The sequence below is a fragment of the Cygnus olor genome, chromosome 11 (assembly GCF_009769625.2).
Source record: "Cygnus olor isolate bCygOlo1 chromosome 11, bCygOlo1.pri.v2, whole genome shotgun sequence".
In the NCBI taxonomy this organism is placed as follows: Eukaryota; Metazoa; Chordata; class Aves; order Anseriformes; family Anatidae; genus Cygnus; species Cygnus olor.
This window is the reverse complement of record NC_049179.1, coordinates 16519769-16546418: the sequence shown is the minus strand read 5'-3', so window position 1 is coordinate 16546418 and position 26650 is coordinate 16519769. Positions and strand designations below refer to the sequence as shown.

Genomic DNA, 26650 nt, shown 5'->3' with positions numbered 1-26650 from the left:
AATCATGCTGGACATGTAAGAAAACATTACATTTTCAGAAGGTGAACTTGAAAAGCATCTGACACTCCGGACTGGGTCCTCAGCAGAAACAGTCTGACTTACGCCTCCTCTAAGGTAGGCTCTTTTTTTTTTTTTTTTTTTTTCTGATGCTTCTCCCTAAATAGCAAGATCCATATAAAAATCACTGAATAAGGATCTTCTGTGGCAGAAGTTTTACATTGCAAATTACTCAATGAGGTATGAAAGAGACATTTCAGCTGCGTAAAATCATAATTTAAATGTTAGGTTTGGTTTATTTTCAGCCTCATGACTCAATGGAGTAGATGCTCTGTATGGCATTGAAAGTAAAATATGGTCAAGTTTAAAATCAGATTCAGGGATTTTAACTCGTTAAGTTAACTTTTTGTTTTGCCTCAAAAACACCATGTTATCATGTATGCTGAAGCCAAAGTAAATTACATGGCAAAGTGGGAAGGGGAATTAATGTACAGGTTGAAAATATAAAAGCAGTATAGGGTATTGAGAAAGTGGAATTATTAACTAAACATAACATGGAATAACATGGAATCCTAAAATGCTAAATTTTGTGATTATTGAAGTCTTCAGGTTGCTCTTACATTTTAGACTTCCGTGAAGTACAGGGTCTGTACTAGGGGGGATTGTCCACTGAGGATCTTCTAGCTATGTATATGACCATGCCGTTCTACCTGCAAAGCTTCTGCTCTTACTGAGTGATTGTGATAATGAGGTACCTCACAGAAGTACATGGATATGCTGTTGACGTCACTTTTGTCCTTTTGTTCCTTCTTTCTTTTTTCTTTTTTTTCTCTCTTTTAAGAAATATATAGAGAATAATAATGAGAAAGCGTTCATCTAACTCATTCACAAGGTTCTACCTGCCATCCCTTATGCTCAATGAGTATGTGAGGGCACTGTTAGGCATATGTGCATGTAAATTACCTCTAACTGCACATCTCTATTATAGGCAATTACACTAATGTGCTGGAATGATACATTTAGTGTCTTCAGAAGATAGAAGCTGGGTGGAGGGCAGACTGATTTGAAGATCAATCTGGATGAAACAAAGAATGGTATTTATTTGGCAGACCACTGGGGAGAGCTGGCTAAAACTGCAGAATGAGATAACATTAGCCATTTGATACATGAGGCTTGCTATTTAGGAATCTTATTTGCTTTTAATTAAAACAAAAATAAATGTTTGTGGATTTCTAGGCTAAAATTGGGAACTACTATTTTCTCTCTGTATAATAGCTGTCTGAAGCTTTATGAGTTGGCAACCAGAAAATGTCCCAGATATTTGGATTTGAACTATCCAGTCTACGTCTCAATTCATCTGTTAGAATTTGGGTTCACTTGCTCATACATACAAGAAGACCCTCAAAATTACTATCTGTAAGGAAGAAAAGGTGATGTCAACGTTGTCTATGTGGTTGCCAGCTAAACTGTGAAGTTTCTCTTTTTGGACATGAATTCGTTGTGCTTGCATCTTTTTGCCTTTATCCCTGTGAGTTTAAACTTCTGAAATACTATTTGCTGGACAACTTCTGTTGACTAAAAACAAAACAACAAAAAATCTGAACTCATAGCAGCAACACTTTTTGTTGGTGTTCCATCCTAGATGGCTTCGAGTGTTGGGCAAAATTCAGGAGGCTTTATATTGGTGCTTGAAGCTCAAATGCTTTAACTGGAAGTTACAGGAGTGAAGTTCTCTCTGCTACAGCTGCTGTCAACACAAAGCCTTCAGATGTGGAGGAAAAGTTTCTCGATTAAAAGCAACAACTATCCCTGTGACTATATCCTTCCAGAATATCACCATGACTATGGGCTTCTGCTGCTGCTTGCTTGTGTTGTGGGCTCATCCTTTAGATAGAAGCATTTGGGAAGAGACAGAGGAAAAATTGCATGAAGTTACCTATGAGGATCAAGCAAGTGACAGGTCTGGTTGTACCACTAGCTGATATCGATAATATCACAAGTTTTCTAGTTTCATAATTGTGGATTTACATGTTGTAAGTCTTACAGCAAGCTTGGGACAGAGGCTTTTCTCATTACTGGTTTCTATTTCAAATACATAGACTTAAGATGGCAGTGACATATTAAAGATCATTATCTGATAATACAACATGTCTTGACCAGATCAACTTGTGCAGGTAATTTGCTCTACTGGAAGCAGAGAGAGACTAAATACAGAAAACAGGCTCATGAACATGCTTAGTGGAATAAAAGAAAAGTAAATAGGAAAAAGTAAGCAATCCAGCTGTCTTCCTTCTATGTTACAATAAAGCATTAGTGCTAGTTTCCATGGCAGCTTAAAGAAATCCTGCACACTATAACTTAACACAGGACGCCCTGCAAGTACTGTGATGGTCAGAAGTGATGATCACCATGATGAGCCATTTTGATAACAAAATGCTTGATAATGCTGCCTGCTTGGGGGTGACAGAATGAGCTACACTTCAGAGGGCCACTGTGATGTGATAGGGACATAGAGCACACAGCACAAGATCAAATAGGAAAATGAGGTTGTGTGTATTTGTGGGATGCAGGGAGAAGAGGAAAGGGTGGATGGAAGGAAAAGAAAGATAACACTGCTCCCAGTATGGATAAAAGGTGAGAAGTCTTTAAATGTTTTCTGAAGAGTTTAGTACATTTTATTCCAAGGACCTGCTTTTTTTGTTTTGTATCCTATAGGCTGCTTTAAACAGTTTTCACATTTTATTTTTGGCTGCACCATGAGGGGATTACTTCTGATGTTTAATGAATGCAGGGAAGAAATCCGAAGGGCCATGCATGCGCAGACACACACACACATGCATGCAACTTAAGTGTCCAGCAGATAAGTGCAGTATTTTGTTTACAAGGAGATATTACACTGGAAATCCTATTAACAATCAGACAGTCTGCTGGCTGGATTTAGTAAACTTCAACCAAAGGAGTTATTCAAGATGGCACATTAACCCCCTAAAGGTTTGGTTTTGCACTGAGGGTGCCCCCCTAACTTCCACCCATGCTGCATAGCCTGGCAGTAGATATTCTGTGTACACAAGCAGGGTTTCGCCAGCCCAACTGTTTAAAATCAAGACAGAAATACGTGGTACCTCTAGGTAAGGGCCTTTTACTGCATCACAGGGATGCTGGTGTATTTTAAATTACGCCTTATCACGAAATCTCACTCCAGCCCTACATCTTAGTGCCATGGTGTTTGGCACTGAGAAGGATGGAAGAACGTATCCCTTTTCTGGAGAACAGGGCTTTGATTTGGAAAGGGATGCAGGCAGACAGACTCTGTCCCCGTAGTGTCCACGTGTAAGACTCGCTGCACCATCGTAGCTTAAAAAGACAACAAGCAGATGGAGAGAAGCGAAGTAGGATGCAACATACACAAATTAAAAAGTCGCAGATGTGGTAGACGCATATCCTATTAGTTCTGTCTAGAGTTGCTTGAAAAATGCTGAGGATAAAAATTCAATGCTAGCTGAAAAAAATAGTGTTGTGATATGTAATATTTTAAACCGTATCCTAGCTTTACCTTGTGTTACTTCATTCTTCTTAAGACTGTGGATATACACAGGTGAAATGGAGAGACTGGGGGAGGAAAATGCTGTGATGAGAACTGCAGTGCTGAATGTACAAATCTGTGATACGTGAGTTTTTTTGAGAAATGCCTGCGGAGCTTACATCCCAAAACCTGTTGAGTATTTGTGCTCTTAGGTACAGTCTTCAAAGATCCTGCAACCTGTAATAATCTTGGAGATTTTTACCTTTTTTATTTTCAATGAGTTGTTAGGTTAATTGAAAATTTGGACTCCAGTCCTCAACAAGAAAATTCAGATCTTAATTTTTCTTTGGTCAAGTGTTTCATTATCACGAGATCAGAAAATCCTAGAATGATGCAATGATTCAGATTTTAAAAAGTCTTTTTTCTCGTTTTTAAAACTTTTTCAGTCTTTATCTATCGTGCATTTTGAGCTACTACCACTGCTTACCCTCACAGTTTATGACTTTCTCAGTTTACTTAAACTCAGCCCTCTTCCAGTCTGCATTTCTAACTGTATATCTTTTCCTGAGGATGAATCATTTAGCACCATCACTCTGACTTTCACTCTTTCACTCTCTATGAACTGAGCTTGTTTGACAAATTCTGATCCTTCCTGAAAATATCTGGCTTAGTTTTATAATATTATTTATTTTTATAGCCAAAAGCCCAACAGGTGAAGAAAAAAATGAAGACAATTTGGTAAATAATGAACACAGGGATGACATATTGTTTTCCTGAAATGAGGAATAAATGCACTTTATTAAGTGACCTTTCCTCTGGTGACTGCCAAGAAATTGGAGATAATAAAGCTCTTACTTGCAGAGGATTTTAGTTGAGAGGAGGTATTGCTTAAAAGAAAGGTCCATTCCTTTATTAAAACCTTGTTGCAGTGACATCAGTATGAATCAAGTGTGTTATTGAGACTATTTGTGTTGTAGTTTTCCCTTTCCGCGTGGGAGTTTAGTTCCCCACTCTGATAATTTTCTGATTTGGAAATTCTTATCCTGGTAATGCTTTATTTATTTTATTTATTTATTTATTTTTCAGGAGGTGTAATATACTTGCTGTGAGTTTCCCTGGGGTTGTGTGTGAGAGAGTGCCGAGAGTGCCAGCTGCTTGTGTCTATCATTGAATCCATGTATGATCATGAGCAACTTAATCAGCTTTGCATCTGAAGCAGTTACAGTCACTGATGACCAACGGGAATCTTTCCACTGGTTTCAGTGTATTAAAGGTCTAATCCAAAGTAGCAGAATGGCTGGGAGAGGACGAGGTGGTTTGCATATGTGTGGGGCTATGCGTGCAAAGAAATGTTCACTGTATATGAAGGTGAGGGAGATGCTGCGTCTTTGGGGTGCGTTATCTTTAGGAAGGAGTCATACCTCTTGTAGGGTGTGCCCAGAGTAATCGCACAATTCATGCATACCTACAGCCACCATGTGTTTGCATGGTTTAAAAGTTTTATATGGCAGACAGGAGCTTTAGCTTTAGGACAAGGTTTCTTTGGATATTAACTTGCATGAGAGGACAAATTATTCGGCTCAATGACTCTGTAGATGCTCTTGGGCTTGGCAGGACAGATTCCTGTCATGTGCTTTTTCTCTTTCCCCAACTTAAAATTTAAGGGTATCTTCCAATGGTATTTTCTACTCATGGAACCTACACTTCGGGCTCACAGCTATGAGTCAAATTGGAGCTAGACATCTCACAAGGTGAAACTCATTCTGGTAATCATCCAGTAACCAACTACTGAGGTAAATCAAAGCCCAAGCAGATCTGGTTGATGAGCCCTGCAGCCTTGGTACTAATGTAGAGATTAGAGCAGAGACTAGGGACAAATCATGCATTAGAAGCTCTGGTTTGAGCCCAGGCACTAACCACAGGTGTGTGTGTATATATATATATATATATATATATACACACACATATATATACATATACATATATATGTATCTAAATAAATGTATCTAAATAAAATGTATCTATATATCTGTATATGTATATATATATATATATATGTATCTAAAAAGAGGTCAGATCTCACCTTAAATATGTATGAATGAAAATGGGGTTGGCTACTGGTGAGGGAGACTGACAAAGGAATCTGAACTGGAGCCCTCAAATCCTTTTTGAAGATTTCCACTCTTCCCCACCCCCTCCACCCAAGTTACTAAAAGCATCAAGGAAGAGAAAAAGAAGCAGAGATATAAAATGCAAGTCGCACTTTTTAATAGATTTTTCTTCCTTTTCCCCAAAGGGTTCAGCTGCAGAGAAAGAGTGGAACATAATAATCCTTAGCATTTATATAGCACTTTACATTTCCAAAGCTCTGTACAAACATTAACTGATCAATCTTCACAACACCCCTGTGGGTTAGGGATGTATGATTAACCCCATTTTACATTGGGGGAAACCATAACATTTTAGAGCCTGACTTCCCCCCATCCCTCCAGAGGTGTGTGGTTCTTGCAGATCCCGCTGGTTTAAACAGGAGTTATCGTGACACTTCTGAACACTGGGTGCTTTGCAACAGCCTCAGGGCTACATTGCCTGTCTGTGGCTGGTGAGCCAAGGGGTCTGTCTTCCTTTTCTCAGCTCTAACCATTGGACCACTGAAGATTTGCACACCTTTGTCTTTCCACGTCCTTGCTGGAGTGGGACTAGTGACTGGAATTTCAAGAAGCAAAACCACACCTGGTTTATGCACCTACTTGAATGTTGTAAAATTGTTGTTATTTGAGACCCCTAGGAAAAAGCCTATTATCCCAATGTCCTTTCCCTCCTTCTTTCCCTCCCTTTCTTTCCGAACTCTGGAATGATTCAAAATGAAATATAATCCTGTGTTGAATGAAAGCACACAAATACAACAATATGCCTGTTACTTGATGCCTTGTTTTCCCTTTTTCTTTCAGTCTTTTCTTGATAAGTTTCTGTGTTTTAGAGAAAATGGCAGGTAGAGTAGTAGAGTAATGCAAAAATACTTTTTTTTTTTTTTTAGCATAGAAGTAAATAGATGTTTTTAATATGAAATCTTGGTGTAAATTGTTGAATTGTATTAACTTTTTAATGCTTCCTGAGTTTCCATTCCGTGAGCATGGGAATCTCTCTTACAGCAGAGCTCTGCTCCTGCAGGAGATGGAACTGTGAGGCAATGTGGTCATTTTGCTTTGATCCTTGTTTTGTTCCTAGACTTTAGTTTTCTGAGCCACAAGTGCATTCACATTAATTCACTTTGGGTTCCCATTAGGAGAAAAACAATGCATTCACTCAGAGAGGATGTCCAAGTGTGGCTTAAAGAAATTTTTCTCCAGTGCCATGTCCTACAGTCAGGGATGGCTCCAAATAACATGCAGCAGAATCACCAGGGTGGAAGCAGACTTTAACAGAGGACCTCAGCTTTTCTCTACCAGCTCTTTTAGGCTGACCCTGGCATAGGTCATGAAGACAACGCAAATATAAATAAACACTGTGAAGATAGCTGCTGGTTGCCCCAGTGCACATAGTCTTTCTCCCACCAAGTGCATTTTTCTCCATCAGGAAATGTTGTCATACAATGCAGAGCTCTGAGACACTTTATGCCACTTGCTCTTCATCATCAATGTTCACCCCTTTGGGCCTCCTAATTAGCTCAAAAAAATATTGAATCTAGTTAGGATTTCTTGGACTCCTCCATCTTAATTAGGAGGTAGAAAAAGGGTTCTAAACAAGACTGATGGAGAAAAGAGATGGAGGACTGCTCTTCTCAACATGTATATGTTTGTGTGTGGGTTAGATAATTTAAAGAATTTCTTCAAATGTGATTGCTTTGGGCATTTCGTATATTTATTTATTTATTTACCTGGAAAATATAGTATTGCTACAGTAACAGGAAAATTACGTCTGGATTCATACTCTATTTTTGGAAGAAAACTGCTAATTCTACACTGGGATATGACCTGTGACCTATTCTTTTTTGTCTGTATTATTGAGTCTTCTGGTTTGGGAGCTGTGCAAAACAGCTTTTCATTCTGAATGCTAATCAAAAGGGTGTGTTAATTAAATATACTTCTAATGAAACTACTTTGAAATGAGACATGCAGGCAAGAGTCTGCCCCTTCTTAAGTTAATGAGAGAAATTGAAGGGATTAGATTTTTTTTTTTAGGTGGGGGAGCTGGTGGCTGATTTAGAGATGAGCATTCTTGTCGTAAGGGCTTATAAAATAAGATCATCCTCTGATCTCTGTTGTACCTGAAGTCAATGGAGTCCCTCCAGATTTGCACTGGTGGAAGAGGGGCTCTGAATTTGGGCCCCGACTACTTAAAAATATGTAGTTGCCCTTTAAAATGTAAATCTATTGAAATCCAACCTTAGACATTGTCAGGGTCACTCTGCTTATTACTTTATGACATTTCCAGATTAAAGGTGCAGTGGGGGCTCACATTAATTTGCTTTATGTTTGACTAGAAATGCTTCCCATCACTATTAGAGCACACTTCGAGCTCTCTTCATTTTAGAACGCTTGTCAGTCATTTGAGAATGATATGCCCTACGTCTGGGATGAATAAGCACATCATATATTAGGCAGAAGCTTTTTTCTCTGGAGAGGCTCAAGAGAACTGACAACTACTTCCAAAGAAGGTGAAAAACACACACGAGCCCAGTGGCTGAAAGAGGGAGGAGCGAGGAAATATTCTCTTAAGACATTATCCACTAAATTGATTGAAAGCATCCAGGCAGTCGTCCTGTGATAGTAGTTTTTAAAGATTCAGATCTGTGGGAATGAGAAGAAATGGGGACCAACATTTCCATGTACACCTCTGGTTTGCATTGGGTAGCAAAGAAATCTTTTACAGGGAGCTCATAGACGTCTGTGCTGCCCACTGGGTCCCAGATGGCAGAGCACCCTATAGATTTAAATAAGAAAAGGAAAAAGCTGTCCTAAACAGGGACATTTTTTTTTTCTTTTTTTTTTTTTTGTGTGTGAAAAATAAATTAACTTATTCCAGTAATTTCCATCTTGAAATCTTTTCTAGTTTTGATATCTGTTTAGGAGCCGTATGCATGTTAGGCCTTTAGAGGTAAAAAGTTTTGGTTGTGCTATGAGGGTAAGAATAACAGAGTACCCAGTCGTTTATCAGGTGTTTATGTGTTTCTGGGTAGCATCACAGACCCCTCTCATGGGAAGTATTTGTACCTTTTCTACCAATGGGCAAAACTTCTGCCTGGAGTTTTGCTGATGCTGCTCCACTGAGGTAGGCCTTTTTTCTGAATGTCACATCAAAGGCCCCTCTGTGTCTCTTTAACCAAGTGACCTCCCAATGGAGATCTACAGGTCCCAAATTCTGAAAAAACTGTATTGGGGAGAAAAGCAAAATAAAAGACATTTTAACATTTTTCTTTTGAACCTTTGGGGCTGTCTGAGCTTGAAGCTCAAAGTCAGCTGCTGAAACACCCTCCTCTAGAAACACAAGGCCTGATTCTCTGGGAGATGAGTGAAGGCTGCTTTCCTCAAAGCCACCAAAATTTGATGAAACAAAATGGGCCTGAACTTTTACCTTTATGCTGAGGTCAGTGGGACTGCCTGTGAAGTCGAGGTTCAACATATGCTTTTAAATGTCTGGTCTTCCCAGTCAAGTTTTCAGATGATTGTGCCCTCCAGTCCAAAGCGATGAATTTTTAATGCCTTGTTTCCCTTTTTTCACCTTCTTAGAGCAATTTTTTATTTTTTTTAAATGTGTATTAGCCTACTTGTTTATTTTTCTATAATCAGCATTTATTCTCTGAATGCAGTCTCTGAGAAGGATGTAATGACAACGTGGCTAAAATACCATCAAAAATATGACACTCCTGTGGAGGGAAATTAGAACTGTAATGAACAACATAGAGGCTCTCAAATTTTTCATGCACAATTAACTGTGCATTAATATGGCTCCTTGCAAAGTATATCATAAGGACTCTGAATTCCTGACTGATCTGTGTGTCTGTCCATCACTAGCTGTAATTAATCCACCTATTCCTGCTCAGCCTCCCCCCCCAAAAAAATGTATAGAAATCCTCTTCAGCTGCAGGTCTATGTCTACCCAACAGCTTCAACCACTCTCGCTGCTGTAACGGTCTGGAGAATCTATCTCTCTTTCCTGCTCTGTATGATATCCTGAAACACTTTATAGGGCAATGTAAGCTGGTAAATATTTGCGTTTTCACCAAATGAGTGTGAAAACTGCAGCAACCAATTGACTTGTGCATACCCACTTTCAGCTCTTAAGTGCTCCATCCTCTCTCACTCCACCTTCAGCTTAATGTCCTAACCTCAGTGATCCGCAGAATTATATAGCTTAATATATAGCCTAATCCATTCCTGAGATTTTATCTTTCCTTATATTAACTTATCCATAGATGATCTTGTGGTGATGGCATATGTTGGAGACAGTCATTTTTAAAGCCATCTGCAGCTGGTTCTTGTGTGAATACTGCACCCTGCAACTCATGATTCCTCTTCACTACTAATTATTTCCTATGGCTTTTAATACTGCTCCGAGTCTTAGAATAGCTCTGAATGATGATAGACATATATTATTATTACAGGTTGTATTAAGCAGTCGTAGCTCAAGTTCTAATTATATTACCCTTCAGCCACGGCAGCAGTAACACTTGGTTTGGTTCTTGAGTTTCTAGGAATAATCTTGCCAGTAGCTCTTAGTTAGACTGCAAGGTCAGGGAGAAAGGAGATTCTTCTGCCCTTCTTTTCTTGTAGAATCTGAGAGGATATATTGCGGAAAGGGACAAAACTGGTCATGAAAAGAGAGGATTAAAATGAGAGGCTCCTTGCGATGCATGCTAACTGCCTATGTCCTCACAGGGGCAGTAGTGGCAGCATGATTTTCTCCAAATAGAAGCACCCCATGAAAAGTGAACGCTGGGGATATGCATCTGGGCTAAAAGCAGATGGGTGCATTTTAGGCTGCTTGAGTTCTGGGGCTTGTCCACAGAGACTCGAGTAACCTACAACTGACGATTTCTAAATCTATGCAGTAGAAACCATCCAGAATAAAACAACCTCTGGTTCTCTGCAAGAAGGAAATAATGCAACATTCCCAAATCTAGAGATCTTCTTCCATAAACCTACGATTTTTACTTGGTTGCATAAAACACTGTATAGTAGGATCAAAGTTGTGTGTACATCCTTTTTTTTTTTTTTTTTTTTTTTTTTTTTTTTGTCTGGGAAAAGAATTCTTGTCCCTACAATCAGCAAGGAAAGGCTGGCATTTGAACTTGAGCACCCAAAAGATGTCAAAGGCAGGAGCTGGTTAAAATTATTTGCATTTTATTATTTTTAGTCAGAGGGTGGCTAGGGTCATCATACTTAAAGGGTTGTTAATAACATTTCTGATTTGTGCCTGTAACTTATTTATTGGTGTATGGTGGTTGTTTATAAATCTTAAGAGAAATATTTTTATGATTTAAAAATGAAATAGAAATATGACAGACATTTTTCAACAATGTTTTTAAAAATTCTGGTGGTATTGGAACAACATGTTCAGACCATAAGGAAATGATTTGATTTTTTTTACGTTTGTTTATCCAAATGCCCAAGTAAATAAACAGCATAAATAACAAAGGGACTATTTCTTTGTTCTCAAATTCCTTTATCTGATAATATCAGGCAGTATAAATAACTAAGGAAAAGTTTTATTATGTAATACTGCACAGCAATATAGTATTGCAGGTTCTTTGGGACAGTGAGTCTCTTTCCACAGTCCCCAGAACATTTTGGATACTACTATAAACTTATTACAACCTATTTCTCTATTGTAGAGTTTTCTTACAGTACCCATAAAAGCCAAGCACCTGATACTAGAATATCTCATTTATATAGCAATTTCCATCCCTCCGTGTATGAATTTGTACGTATATGTCTGTGTGCACCAGATGGTTTACATTTGTCATGTATGTTACTATGAAAATCAATATGCATATTTATTAGCAATTAATGATTTTAAATAAAAATCTAAAAATAGAATAACCATCACTTTTAGGGATAAAAAAAATAAGAATCTGGTTTATCAGTTTGAAAATGAATGAAAAATGTTTCCTTACTGTGTTCATTAATTGCAGTTGACAAAAAGTAGGATCCTTCACTCCTCCTTTCATGTTGCTAATTCCATCCCTCTCTCCCTCCCTCTCTCACTCTCTCCCCTCAATTAAACATATGAGAGTATCCCCTCCCCTTTCAGAAAGAAGCTTTTAGATTAATCATATTATCTTAAGGTTCCAAATCTCAATGCCTGCGTGACCTTTCTTCCGTTAGAATCCATTATCTTAAACTATCACAATAATCCTGGCTTTAGGGAGGGAGAGCGGGAAGCAAGAATCAAACCTAATAGATGGCAAATAAGATTAATCTATGATCTAAGTGCCGATTACACTTGGCCCTGCCCTTGAACACCCAGGTGTAACCTTGAAATTCACATCCGCTAAGACACTGCAATTGGATTGTGGATCCCTGAAGGCCTGGAAGGGGCAGCTGGCCAAACTTTACCCATTATTCCCCAGTGAGACATGAGCTGTCTCAGCCTGCAGCTCTCTTACTTGTGGAATTTGGCAGCGGCACAGCTGAATGTTTGTTTTGGGATGTTTAGCATTTTTTCAGATAAAATAGTTATTTTCAGGTCCTTAATTTTTGTTTGTCAGAAGCAAGCAGCCAGAGAATGGGTGAACTTTTACCTGGACCTCACAAGAGGAGAAAGCTCTCTTTTCAAAATCTGATAACTCTGCAGAAGAAAACAGAGATATTTTCTTTCTTTATAGGCTGACCTATGGACCCTGCCAAAAAAAATGTTCCATGTGAACTTGAGTTTGCAAGGCCTTTTTTTTTTTTTTCAGCCCTGAATACTCCGCGTTCTGAAAAAGGACATCTGTGATAAGATGGAACTTGGCACCAGTAACTCATGTACTATGGGTGAAGCATGCTCAGAAGAAGCAGACCCAGAGGTAATTTTTCATCAAAGAACTTTTTAAAGCCATTATTAAAACTAGCATAAATTTCCTCTGCTGCTGGCAGCTTCAACGGACAGGACAGGATTGATTTGGATATGGTAGCTGAACTTTTTTTCCCTATTTATATGTAAGGCCAGACTCGCAGCTGGGGTGAAACAGTGCAAGCTTGCTGACTCGCTTTAACCCTGCCCGAGAGATTTCAGTTGGGGAGGTGGCCGTGAAGTTCAGCTGAAGCCACCTACCCTCCATCTGTTCCATTTGGAGGCAAAAACTAAACTCCACAGCAAAGGTCCATATTTCTCTTTGTACCTCTCCTCACACAGCAATACCCTGGCGTGGCAGTAATTCAAGAGATAAGGAATTAGAAGGAAAGTACAGTGTAGAAAATGTCAACATGAAGCACATCTGGTGGCTGGCTGACTTTAAAATGGTCCTTTGGTAATCTCAAAATTATAGGGGAAGGGAAGAAGAAACAGAATGATAGAGGCAAAATCATGCAGATAGCAGCTACCACTGTGGTAACCTGGCAGTGTCAGAAGTTGTCGAGAGGTGAAACTGCTGCAGCCTCCAATGGTGAACCCTTCAGAGGACTGAGTTCCAATCTGCCAGGTTGCTGCCCACCTCTGGGAATGACATTTTAGGAGACACGAATGATGTGATTCCTTTCAGGGAACTGTCAGGCACAGAGGGCTATTGTTTTGCTGCTTCTTCACTTTCCAGATTGTGTGTTGGCTCTCATGGATGTTTTAAAAGCTTTGCTCAGCTCCTATTGCTGTGGGGACAGTCTATAAACAGCACAGCACAGAGTTTGTTACCAGTTCCCTTACCCAGAAGCTGGCCTGATGGGACTTGTGGGTGTTATGTGGGCGTGTAAATAAAACAGGAGTTACCTGACCTGACTTTTATTTAATTCAAAGAGAAATCAATGGGGGGGCGGGGGGGGGGGATAACAAAATGGACTGGTCAAGTGGACTTTGATCAAAAAGTAAATCTGCTCACATAAGTATTGATTAGCAACATTGCTTCTATCTCAATTCTCTTTGCAAGTACATGAAATCCTACTGGTGTTAAAGGTGCCTGTGGTCCCTGAACTGTGATATTTCTGAAGTTTTATACTGTCAATTAATGCTGGAATCCTAGGCTAACAGGCTGAATAATGAAAATAAGTATCTGATATTAGATGTCTTCTAATTCCACAAAAAGACTCCTAAAGACTTAGATTTTAGAGGTATGTCTCTTAAGGATCCTATAGACTCAGCTCCCAGACACAAACTGTGCTTCCCTAAACTTGGAGAAACTGAAGAGCTGGTTACCATCCCATGCCTCGCAGTTGATCTAGTCTGTAAACATCCATGGACCAATAGATGGGATGCTCTGGGATAAGGGGTGCAGAGCAAAACTTGCAGATGAGAATGAGGATGATGGTGGGCAGCCAGGAGGATGCTCAGGCTCTGTGGTGACACCCGAAAACAACCAGAATACACAAACTCTGTGTCTTCTGTCCAGACAGGGTTAACTTGCACTTGCAGCAGGCAGCCTCATGCCATTAAGTCAGGGAGAGTAATGAAATTTCATTTAATTTGTCAGGAAGAAAGTGCTAATGTTAAAAGGCATTTAATAAAAAGGGGGAGATTCTTTGAAAGGAAGCCTTTAAGTAATTACTTCAAGTGTCTTAGGCCTACTCACCAGAATATTTACATTAGTGTCTCCCAGCGCCAAAGTGTAATTAAATTAGTGCAGCATTTACACTCCATCCTGTTTTTTTTTTATTTTTAGAAGTGTGATTTTATTAACAATTCTAAAAAAAAAAAAAAAAAAAGGCAAGCCTTGATCTAATCAATTCAGGTGTTAGTATTTTTTTTATGTTCTCACTGAAAAAACTACTGAGTACGCTGGCTTGGAGAAGGTGGAGTCAGGGGGGAAGAAAACTGCATCTCATTTCAAGTTCTACTTGGAGAAATGCCATTTCTTTGATCTGCTCTGGGACTGATGTCCCATGTGGAAAGCCTATAAAGATGGCATCAGATGGAAGAAGGCATAGCCCTGGGGATTGCCTATCACATGGAGGTGAGCAGGGCTCAACACTGGGGGACAGGAAGCTGCAAAATACTGGAAAATATCTGATTTGCATATTTTGCTACTAAAAACTTTTTTTTTTTTTAAATATACATATGTAATATCCTTCCAGGGGAGCATGACTTTTCCACCTTGACCTAAGTGGAATAAGTTCTGTTTTTCATATCTTCAATACAAATGTGGCATTTTAAAAGCAGATGAGAGAGAGAGAGGGAGTAGAAAGTCACTAGATATAAAACACATCTGTGCAAATCATTGTTCTGTGACAAAAATGGCTCAGTTTGTTATACACAGCCACAGAATTACGAGTGCCATTACCAACCAGAAGACACTGGAAGTAGATAGAAAAAAAAATATTTTTTTTTTGGTAACAAAAAAATAATTTTTGAATGTTGAAATGTTTTGATAAACCACACAATTACATTTAAAAGTTACCTCAGAAGTTATTCTACAGTTGCAGGTCTCTTTGGTCAAAAGTTTAGCTCTGTGTTCCACCACAGAGTAACTAATATCTTCTGGTTGTTAAACTCATCTGGGACCCTATGAGGAAGAAATTCAAGTCTCTGAATGAAATTAAGCAAAATAGAGATTTAAACACAGTTCCATTTCTTCATTGTCTAGAGATATGCTGGTATTTGTTTTATTTTGTGAAACTTTGGTAGTTAGAAATGTATTTTGAATGATGATGACTATGAATAAACAAAGAAACATTTTCCAGAGCTGCATCAAAACAGTACCTATACTTTTATATAAAATCTGAAGCTATCATAACTGCTATAGAGCTTTCACCTCGTATACAGGATCCTAAGATTCATGTCTCTGCTTTGTCTATTTATCAGTGGGGACTTCAAACAGGGTCTCTAGCAAAATTATATGCAAGTGTCTAACAAAGTATGTTTTTGTTTCCTTTGCTTGCATTCAGATATTCCTGCATCTTGTAAATGCTTTGGGTGGATCTGAGGAACAGCATCTAATTTGCTAGGTGAAAAGTTGTTTTTGAAAAAAAATATTTTTTTAGTTTTTAAAAATTTAATGGTCACCAATACAGAGAGTTTAAGGGTCCTTCACTAGCAATACATTTACACCACATCTGGTTTGTCTGTAAGTGACTCCAAGAGATGTTCTAGCAAGAATGAGTCTTACTGCACTGAAAAAATTAATATTCACAGCAATTAAAAGCTTTCTCCACATTGCATTCAAAATCTTTTCTGAAAAGAAGGAAGAAGAACTTTGTGGCTGGGAAAAATCCTTTGCTTTTATGGCTACCTCTCTAAGCAGCTTCAGTGGGGGTGGTCAGGTTTTGGTGTTAAATCAAAGGATTTTTCAGGATAACAATAGATGAACTATTGGTAGGGGAAGAGCATGCATGTGTAACTCCATCCTAAATACAATGGTTTCCTCTTCCGTGGTACAGTGGATTCAAAGGGAATCTAAAAACTCAAAGATCCTAGAAAAATATCACAACTAGGGGAAACTGTCCAGAACGTCAGTGAAATGGTGACAGGCTGACACTCTCAGAAGGAAAAGAGGAAAAAACTGTAAAAGCAATGCACTCTGCTTCTTCCTGCCTGGGCTGTGATGTTATTTACAACATTGTAAGTCCTCTTGTATGTATCTGCCTGATTCAAAGTGGCTTTTTTATTTTTTCCGGTGCTCTACAGGCTTCACAGCCTTTGAAGGACAACTGACTAAAAGTTGTGGTTTGAAATTGCTGCTTGAGTCATGACGAACACATTTTAAAGAGACTATGGTAGGGGCAGAGCCCAGCTAGAACATGGGTGATCCTGACATTGTCAGAGATGGACCTAGATTAGTAGAAGTCACTGTTCACTCAGAGTTAAACATATTTAATATGTTGGATGGTTAAGAGGAAGAAGAGGAAATGAAAAGCATTGGTGTAGAAAGATGGCCTGAGCCATGGAGGTGACTGATCCCTCAAGATGCTTCTCATGTCCCATTGGGCCTTTTTCAGTCACAGATGCCCACTAATCCACATCTTCATTGTCGCTATCATAATGTCTTTTATTTTATTATATTTTTGATAGCTGTGGTATTAGGTTATTGCGTGCAAAGGTTTATTTGTGGACCAACAAGCAAAACACACAGTAAAACATGCCAGCATTGACACCACCTAGCCATGGTGTGTCTGCACTGTTCATCAGACCTGACATTATCAACAGTTTCAGAGCCAGAGACTGCTGAATCTAGTGTCTATTGCCAGAGACTGCTGAAGCTAGTGTCTATTTACATGTGGTTCAAAATGAGCCCCTTATTGTTTTAAGAAGGTAAGACATGTTTGATGCCACAGCCCTTTTGATCACATGTCTGTGAGGGAGGCGAGGCTTCACAGGCCTCTGGGTGAGGCTTCACAGGGCTCAGGCCAAGGCCCCAGAGGCTTCAGGCCCAAGCAGCACTGTGTTCCTGATTAGGGCAAGAATAAATCAATCCTGGCTGCAAAAGGGTTACACGATCTGGAGAAAGCAGAACTTGCTGAATGTTGAGAACTTCTGAAAAGCTGCACTTTTCCTATAGATGCCTGAGCAGGAGCTAATATCTTTCAGAGATCTGGTACTCTCTCTTAAAAACACATTTTTTTATGGTAGAACAGCTGTTGTTGCTTCTGTTGTGATGATCTGGGTGAAAAGTTTGGTAACAGAGAGGGAGGCTTTAAAAAAAGAAAAAGGGAAAAAAAATCATCGTCAAAAAAAAAAGCCTCCAAAAAAATTCCTCCTCAAACCCACCCACTGAAAAAAACCTTCTGCTCTGGCCTTCCAGAGGCATAAAACTTCTAGTGTTTCTTAATGCAATTAAAACAAATGCTGACGTTATTTATAACTAAATTACTGGCAGGAAAAACAACTAATGACCAAAACCCACATTTGTACCATTTAAAAAAAAAAAAAATCGTAAAGGGAATGATTTGTAAGGATGTGGTTAAACCTATTTATACCCTGGGTTCTATTTGTTTTACAGCCAGTGGTGCACGAACAACATGAAAGGTTATCTTTGACAAGGTTTTAGCTATTATTTTCTTCCAGTGAAATGGTATTTCTTGAGAAAAAAAGGTCTTCAGAACAAAATAACAATAAATCCTGATTTAGATACATAAAGCTGCCATCGATATCACATAATATCAGTGTTCTTTCTCACTCGATACAGGCGTTTTTAAGATAAATGGTAAAACTGAACTGGAAATCCATCTGGCCAGCTGCCTGATCTAATGAATAACCCCACTTTGGCTCCTGCAATGTAAGCAGAAAGAGTTCTCTCCCGGCCGCTTTCGTCTGTCATGAATCTACAAGACAGCCGACATAATATCTGGGCGACAACAGCGTGCTAACAGTGCAGTGACTTCCATTTTCTTTGCTTTCTATTGATTTTCACTTAATAACTGGCGAAATACTAAACGTCCGCCCTGAGTACCTAATAAATCCTGCCTGAGCTTTTTATTGAGGAGAATTTAATAAAAACAACCATTGCGGCTGAGGGATTTTTCTTCTGGACAGAACACGGTGAGGGGTGGGTGGTGTGTGGGGGTATGAGGGGAGAGACATTTGAATTTTCTAATTTTTTTTTGTTGAGATTTTTCCCCCCCCCATTCTTGTCACTGCCCTCTTGAGGACCCAGCATAATTTGTTTCACAGGGACCTGGTTTCTTTGCTTTGCATATGTTTTCTCATTGTCCGGAGATGGCCACTGCATGCACACATGTATTGCCACAAGACAGAGAAGAAAGGTGTTTACAGAAGGAAGTCACTTCCACCACATCCATCCTACCCACCCACACTTGCTTCTTCAATGTGATTTCAATTTTGTTAATTGTTATGAAGGCTCTCTAATTGCCAAGTGGAGGGGCTGTCAGAATACTACAGTAACACGCTTTTTATTGTCCCATTTTACAGCTATTTTATGTTTGACACTTGACATGCAGGCGTGAAGATCCCCTGTCGGATTGGTTGGCTACTGTAACAAAATGGCATTTTTAAGTTATACGAAGTGTTAAATCTGCATCCAGTTAAAAACAAAACAAAACAAAGCCCGGTGGTTTATAAGTTGACAATTAATCCTAATTGTTAGCTTGGGAGGAAAAAAAAAAAAGGCTGGAAAAACAAAAGTAAAAGGCCAACCCCCCTCTTTCTCTAGCTGTCCAGCAAGCCTGCATGTGTATGTTGATATATATGCTACCATTTTCTTTTCTGAAGATGAATCAGAGAGACCAGGACAACATTCCTAAGTACAACATATTATTTTCCTCTGCATAACCTCCCGGAATGGCTCTCTTTGCCAATAAACTCAACAGAGTTCCTATTATACAAAGCTGCTCTTTTAAAGCATTTGACAGTTTTTATTTTAATTGACACAGAGGCAGTTTCAAAGTCATTGGGTTTAATGAACAATCATCTTAGCATTTGCCTGCTCAAATCCTCTTATTCCCAGCAGTTCACAGTAAAGTTTATTCTAACGGTTGAAATTAAAAAAGGAGAGAGAGGCAAGTAGAAATGTTGAGGAGCTTATATAAAAATCTGTGAATCTCAAGTTTTGTGCAGTGCTGTTATGAAAACTACTCAGCCATGCAAAGCAATAAGAGGTTTAATTACTCATTGGTAGTCCCTCTGCTGCTCCTGATGTGGTGTGTGGTGTTGCAGAGGCCTGGGAGAGATAATTGAGGCATATGGGTGGAGTACAGCACTGTTTTGGCAGCTCATCTATTTTTTCCTTTTTTTGTATGTGTGTTTGTGTGTGTGTGCTGCTGTCGCATGTCTCATGAGGGGTAGAAGGAGCAACAGCTTGTGGTAGAAAAGTATCAGTAGACGACCCTGGTCCAAACCGTGTAAGGATCTTGAAACTGTGGGATGGGGTTTCAGTTCCAGAGAGGATGGATACTTTCATGAGATTTTGCATGGCTTGTGCCAGCAGCTGGGACAGTATCACGGAGGGAGCAGGATATCTCATAGTATTCTGGCAAATCCATGCTATCTCATACTAGTAGCTGCAAGAGGCAACATGCGAATGAACCCTCTGAACCTCCAAAAAGATCTATTTTCGGGTTTGGTTTAATCTATCTAATCTAGGCACTACTGGGCTCACGTGGTCAAGACTTTAATGGCTCTTAATAGGCATAGCACTGGTGACAGCTATAGCCTTTCTTTTCTGCGGGGTATTATAGGGTGAAGAGAAGGACGTGATTATTGAACTTACAAAGCCTGGGCCCTTAAAAGCACATGGAGGGAATATTAAAATCCAGGAATTATTATTTCTGGTTTGATATCCATTTTAAGGTGCACTAATTCATGAAGCAGCTCCTTCATTACATATCTTTGTGTGGCAAAATAAGAAAGTACTATAAGTTTCTGCTCCAGTTTATTGCTGTACGTTAATGACATTCAGCAGCTGGAAGTAAAGGACACTGCAACAGGGTGTGACCAAATTACTCTCCACAGCTAACCATCAGTCTTTTGGGTGCTACCTGTCGTTAAAGCTTGGAAACGTCTTTCCTAAACTATTTTTGCAGTTTTTACCAAATGGATAAAACAAGAAGAAATTTTATCACTATCTAAATGGAGTAATAGAGTGACAGGACATATTTGCATTCTGAATAGATTAGCTGGTCTTTTAAATATTTATTTGTGTCTATTTTCAAAGTCCTTGATCCTCTGAAATTTTCCAAACACTTCTGATTTGACAGACTGGGAAATCTGTCTGCAACTCCAATTATACTTGAAAAGATACATATAAATGATTTGACAAGTTAAAAATTAGCAGCAAGTTCTATACCTAGCAAGATTTTGTAAGCAGCAGTTCATAATTCATGATACTTCACTCTAAAGTTCATGTAAATTCTGTATGTGTGGGGTCCTTTAATTGGTAAGCATAAAGGTGTATTGCTATTCACCTAATGTATTCTATTGCTCAACAAAAGGTTGTTGTAGTGAGCTCTGATTGTGACAAATGATTTACTATTAGGAACATTCTGTAATTATTGTTCGGTGGTACCACAGACCGATACATCATTAACATGATAGACGACCTTTTATATCAGCAAAAATAACTAAATTAATAAAAATGGCTTCATTCCAAACCCTGTCAGAAAGCCAATGCTCGAAACAATCATGTATCAGTGATACCTGAAAAGACCAGAGTTATATTTTTGTTAAGCAAATCTTATTGTGTAATAACATTGACATGTGCTGTAGAACAGAGGACCGGATTTTCAGCTGCTGTGAATCAATGATCTAATTAATTCTATTTATGTAGAGACACACCACTCCACATCTGTCAGGGGTATGATATGTAGGATTTTATTCTACTGCTAAAAGCAAGACGGCAAATGAAGTATCAGAAAACTTTTTTTTTTTTTTCTCTTCAAGAGTTTTGGGAACTGATGCATGTGGGTTTAGACACACAGTTTCTTCAGACAGATTCTGTTCCCAATCCAGAGTGAGTCTACTAAAAGAAATACTTTCTCCAAATTTACATCAATGTCATTTGAGTTTGGGGAGGCCAGACTCCAAACTTGGCTAGACTCCAGATTTGGAATTTAGTAAAGCACATGAAGACTAGATTTTTATTTTATTTTTTTCCTACCAAAGAATCTAAGTTAGGGATCATGAAATCTTTGCGATCCACTATTCCGTATTCACTTTATTATTATAAATATCAAGCCACTAGTTCTGGAGACTGTGTGGCTTTGCAGAGTACAGATAACTTGGAGGTGATGCCATTTGCTGTCTCCATTTAAATTCCTACCAATTGCGGATAATTTCTATGAGGAAATAACTGTGTTTTGGGAAATGGTGTGAGTGCCCTAGATTATCTTCCTGGGCCTACAAAAGAGCCGGCAAGGAGTAACCCTCTGCCCCCCCCCCTTTTTTTTTTCTAGAAAAGCAAAAAAAGCACAACATTTTGACTAATGTGGGAGCATACTTGAAGAAAACCATGACCACAGCTCAATAGACCACTCAACAGTTCCTCTGTTATTGTTGTGGTGGTGGTGGTTTTTAATTATTATTCAGATTCCTCCTATATCCATCCTGTCATTCCATCTCTTTTTCCTCCTCTTGTCATTCCACTGAGCTGTTCATTCCCAAGGTAACCACCCCCCCCAAAAAAAAAAAAAAAAAAAAGGTAAACTAAACTCAGTTGGACACTTGTCAAATCTCAGTGTCACATTTATCTCTACCTTGTCTTTCTTGGTCTCGTTCAAGTGTAAGTTGCTTTGGCAGAAACTGTGTTGTGTATAGGTGTTACACACCTGGCTTTCTCAATTTTCGTGTAGACACTACAAGGATAAATATGGCAAATAAATATTAGGTGACTGGATCACAAAACACTGCATAATACCTGACTTGGTTTACTTCCCTGCAATAAATTCTAAGGGTGTTTTTCCAGGGACACATGCTGAAAGAAGAGCAAAAAAACAAAAGCAATTAATGTGCAGGTCATTGTGTTCTAATAGGCAAAGAACAAGTTTTTGGGACTTCATTCCTTCCGCAGCTGTTACTAACTCACTGTGTAACCTTCAGCAAATCCCTTTATTGCGTCTCTGTAAAATATCGGTAATGAATTTACGTTTTGTAAAGTGCTGGGGGATCCACAGATGAAAAGCACTATATAAGCTAAGTGTTATTAATGTGATTCACTCAGTGAAATGAAATCTCTGTTGAGCAAAATACTGTTCTGTAAAATTTATATTTAAAGTTACATATTTTACAGCACCAAGAGAATGAAGGTTGTGTCACTGTTTCCAACATATAAACTATATTTAGCAATTTATTCCTTGGCTTCTCTCTAAGTAAAAGAAAACAGCTTGATGTTTAAAAATAACATTTTGTAGGCTTGACGTCCATAATTTGGACTGGAATATTTTTTAAACAATTATTTAAAAAGAATGAAAAATCTCTTTCTGCTCATACAGAATAAATTTTAATTCTAGCAAGAGCCATATGTATGAAGATTAGCCATTTATCTTGAATAGTTATTTCAATTTCATATGAACATTGCTATAGAAAAATGTTTCTGATGTCAACCATTTCTGTATTTTCTTTTAATGCATAGCTTGCCTTTTGTGGCATCTTGTGAAACACTGGAGTAGAGTTTGAATACTGGGTAGTATTTTGTAGTAAAACCTCTCTATTTCTGCTGCTGAGATGAGCTAAGTTGCAAGAGGTTATACAAACTGCATAAATGTAGGGAGGTATATTAGACTGTTAATAATCTTTTGATTTTATTAATTGACGATACCTGTAACATCTACAAGGAAATTGAATTGGTTCAGCCATCTGAGTTTTAACCCAACATTCTTCCTTCCTTTTTTTTTTTTTTTTAAGAAAGGACTATCATCACCGATGTTCTCTCATAATCCATTTGCAAACATCTTTTTATATTGAAATCTTCTGGTTCACAGTGGCTTCTGCCAGGAATACAGCCCAGCTTTTTTTTTTTCTTTTTTTTTCTTTTTTTTTTCTTTTTTTTTTTTTCTTGTCTTGAATCAATTCATCAATTACCACTATTACTTGAGTCTAGGGAAGGAAGAAAAAGCTTTTAGAGAACCTTACCAGAGGTTATAGCTAGTGAAGAAGAGAAGAATCTGGATTCCATCTTAGGACAAATGTTGGTGTGATTCTGATGATAACCAAAATCTTTGTCTAAGGACTAGGTTTGTCTCTTTGGCTCCTACTTGATAACACCATTACCAAGAGACCCCAGAGTAACCTTAGCCATATAAGCCTAATGTAAGCCATTGCCTCATATAAGGAGGTCAGACTAAATTGACACTTTTTTTTTCTAGTTTTGGCATCTGAATTGCAACTCTAAGCACCTACCAAATGACCTTTTTTTAAAGTTCATCCCATTAGATATGAATTATTTTCTATAGAAATCTGTTTGACCCACTACAATATTCAAAACCCCTTTGAGGAACTTGAAGAAACACTGAAGCACTTACCCAGTTATTTTCCTCACTTATTATACAAGACCCAGGTCCTGCTGGATATGATGCCCTAACTTATTGTGAATGTCTGGCCACTAGACATTAGCTTCACAAAAAGTCTGGAGGCTATAGTTAACCTGGAAAAGCATAGCTCTGAACTGTAAATAGAGAGTACCTACAGCAAAATGTAAATGTGAACCCATCTGAGTAAGGAGGTGAAGCAATGTTTTGTAAAGAAAAGCTCACAACAGCCCCTGGAGCCATGGCCTTGTTTATTAAGGTACTAGCATGAACTTTCTTTGTGGAAAGGTCTGTAGCTGCTTTTTATTTCAATATAATATAATAAATATAACATAATATAATGAAATTAAGCAGGTATCAAGACTATTACTAATCTCCAGCAACCAAAAGAAAAGACAAGCCATTTTGTTTATACATTTCCTTGGAACTCTACATGGAGATATTAAGTAAATCTTGCAACCAATTTTCATATATATATATATATATATATATATATATATTTTATTTTTTTTTTTTGAATAGGCCCTTATTTTCCAGATTTTAGACTCAAAGAGATATTCTTTGTCCATTCTTCTAGATCAAGGCTAGGCTTCTTCCTAGCAGTAAGCAGTCATTCTTTGAAATTGTTTTCAAAGCCAAATGTTGGCTGAAACTATTTTAGGCCTTGCCTTTGCTACCTTGGCCCTATCTGAAAGGAAGAAGTTTGCCCTTGAAAGAGAGTTAAACTGCTATGATTCACTGACTTGGAAGAATTGCAGGATGCTGACTGCCTGAAGTGGTGCCTCCCACTGGACCAGTGCAAGTTTCCTTCCTTCTTGTCTGACCAGGCCATTCAGAAGTTAGTCAATTCCCTGGTGGTTATTTCCAAGGAATCTCCAAAAAGGAAATACCCAGCCCTGGAAAGGTAATTTACCTAGACAGGATTTGAAATGCAAGGTTCTCAGCTGAGGGAGAAAGTTCTATATCCCATCTGGCTGTGGGAATACATCTTCGCAAGCTTTTTATCCCTTGAGCTAACAACTGCAGACATTCTACTGGGAGGTGTCCTATAAAATCCGAAGTACTTGTAGATCCATATATTATCGCATCCGGCCTGTTCAAGCCAGAACTGTGGCATATCAGTGTTCTCCGAGAAACATTCTTGGGCAGAGCAGCATCCTCAGTTTGAGAATGGTTTAAATCCTCATCTGTGTGCGATGTCTCCTGAACAGAAGCTATTTTTGACTTGGTGGAGGCACAAGTGGGAGGAAATGCCAGCTATCTGCCTTTAGGGACTAGCTGTAATTTGTTTCCTTTGTTCTTAAGGAGCAGATCCCCAGCTGGTGTGAAATGGCATTTCAGAAGAGCTACTCTTGTGAGAAACCAGTCCTAAAGCTTGCTGCACTGGTGGAGCCTATTGCTCAGAAACCGGTCTCCAGGCCAAAGTATGTTTTACTTTACCCAAACACAGTGATGCTGTTTGAAATCTAAGAGACTTTTAGGTTGACAAATCCCTTTGCACAATATGTAATTTTTAGGGTCTGAAATACACTTCTCAGAACCTCCAGCTAGATAAAATCTTTACCACAGAATTTCATTTTACTTCGTTCTACTTTTTTAAAGCCCAGTTTACTCCTGAAGAAAATTCACTGGAAAGTAACTTATAAGGGGCTGGAATGACTGCACACAAATTCTTAATTCTTATGTCAACAGGTAGCAGTCTCTGCCAAGCTCTGAGAAAGCTCATGGTAAATGGAAAAATCCTCACCCTTGTGCTGGGCTATCTGGGCTTTTTTTTTTTTTTTTTTTTTTTAATATTGGCTACATTGTTGGCTGTGATTCTGTGATTTTCCTCCATTTTCTATGAGGAAGATATCGCACCTGGAGAAACAGGCTGGTCTGAGAGCACCAACCCCTTATATAAATTAAAAAAGCTTTTGGTAAATAACAAATGAACAATTTTCATCCTCAAACAAGTTGGCTTTGACTCATTTTAAACTGTAGTTTAAAATATGCCTCTTCCCAGCATTTCTCTCCTTTCTCCTTCCCCCCTTCAGCAACAAAGCAACACAGTTCAACAGTACAGGCAAAAATGCTTAAGATATCTTCATAAAAGCAAACAAAATGAAACAACAAAACAACAACAACAACAAAAAACACAGGAAAAAATGACCCACTCCAAAAAGTGTCTCCAAAGTATCAGTATATTGAAAAGCCTTGACAACTGTGTGAACATATTTTCAACACCTGTTCAATACTTAACCAGCTGCCTCTTCATTTCAAGGTTTGTGAATATTTACCTGCTTGTTCAATACACTGGGCTTAAAACATGCAAAAAGATGCAATAGGAGGAGTTTGTGACAGTTCCTTATCACAATCCCTATTATGAATTCAGAAAGTGAAACTTTGTGGATCAGGTGGACAAATTGCTTTCCTTTTCTTTCTTGTGCATCTCTCTTCATCTCTGTGCCTTAATTTCCCCTTCTATAGAAAGTGCTTGAACTTCACTGTGATCTACTGATGAAGTCTGGTTCTACAAATGATGGATTTTCTTACTATGAAAAATAATATCCCTCTTTTTTATTTTATTTTATTTTAATTTAATTTAATTTATTATTTTATTTTATTATTTTATTTTATTTTATTTTATTTTATTTTATTTTATTTTTTAAGTGACTCATAGTGCTGCATCAAGGGAACTCAAGGTTTTCAAGTAAGCATCTATGTTTTGGGAGATTTCTGGACGCTTCCAGACACTATAATGGATTCATTTATTATTTCTGGGGAAACATAAGCCACAACACATATCACATGTGCTGAAAGGCAAAACCTGGAATATATTTTTGTTCCAGCTCCAAGTAAAGAACTGCCCTTCTCCATGATGGCCGAATTGGATAATAACTGCGGTGTAGATTTGACTGCTCGGCTGGGGAGAAAGGACAACTTCCTTGGTCTGGTCATTGAGATTTCATCCTTTACACCGTTGTTATGGCTCAGGGCTATTTGCCAAATAAGGGTTTAAAAGGACTGTTCCTTCCTTGGATGCAACTCTGATATGGATACATAAATGCATCAGAATTTTTTTATGCCAGAAACACTTTTCTCACAA

The 26650-nt window shown here is 38.4% G+C and overlaps 1 long non-coding RNA gene across 2 annotated transcripts in view; it reads left to right on the top strand.

The window, feature by feature from the left end:
- The window catches only part of LOC121076236, a 28621-nt gene extending 10582 nt beyond the window's left edge, over nucleotides 1-18039 (top strand). Inside the window, exons 3-4 of one of the 2 annotated variants that reach the window (XR_005823411.1) lie at nucleotides 12423-12530; nucleotides 17772-18039. This is a non-coding gene — a long non-coding RNA (uncharacterized LOC121076236). Of the gene's footprint in view, nucleotides 1-12422; nucleotides 12531-12992; nucleotides 15536-17771 lie in introns of those variants that run through there. The other variant, XR_005823410.1, reaches the window with a different exon arrangement.
- The last annotated feature ends 8611 nt before the right edge of the window (nucleotides 18040-26650 follow it).